At 15.4% G+C, this 493-nt stretch overlaps 1 protein-coding gene across 1 annotated transcript in view; it reads right to left on the bottom strand.

The window, feature by feature from the left end:
• The window catches only part of LOC107486615 (receptor-like protein EIX2), a 31,440-nt gene that overhangs the window by 20,982 nt on the left and 9,965 nt on the right, over window positions 1–493 (bottom strand). The window lies entirely within an intron of this gene.

The following is a 493-nucleotide window of genomic DNA, read 5'->3' as shown; positions in this document are numbered from 1 at the left end:
TTTAGAAAAAAAATATAATTATTAAATTTTTTTAAAAATACAATTTAATCAATAAAAGAATAAGTTATTAAAGGGTATTTTGGTAAACAAAATTTAATAATAAAAAAATAAAATTTTTTCTAATGGGTAGTTTTTTAAAAAATAATTTATTTTTTCTTAAAAAATGGATAAAGTTAACCTTAGTTAACACAAAAGGTTTAAAATGGACCAAAGAAGAGATTTTTTAAAGGTTAGAAAGGAGAAAAATATACATTTATAAAATAGAGGAGAGATGAATGTCATTTTAGCATCTCACATAAAAGAGGAGTGAAATTTTCTCTTAATTTTTTTTTAACGAGCATCACCTGTAAATATTATTATTTTAGATTAATATTTAATTAATAATAATTTATAAAAATTTATACATATAAATTAATACAATTTATATTTATATTTATTAAAATTTATATAAATAAATTATTAAAATTTATTTGTTGAAAATGATTTGATATTT

The sequence above is a fragment of the Arachis duranensis genome, chromosome 4, assembly GCF_000817695.3.
Source record: "Arachis duranensis cultivar V14167 chromosome 4, aradu.V14167.gnm2.J7QH, whole genome shotgun sequence".
Classification (NCBI taxonomy): domain Eukaryota; kingdom Viridiplantae; phylum Streptophyta; class Magnoliopsida; order Fabales; family Fabaceae; genus Arachis; species Arachis duranensis.
The sequence above is the reverse complement of the archived record's forward strand: the minus strand, read 5'-3'. Positions and strand labels throughout refer to the sequence as shown.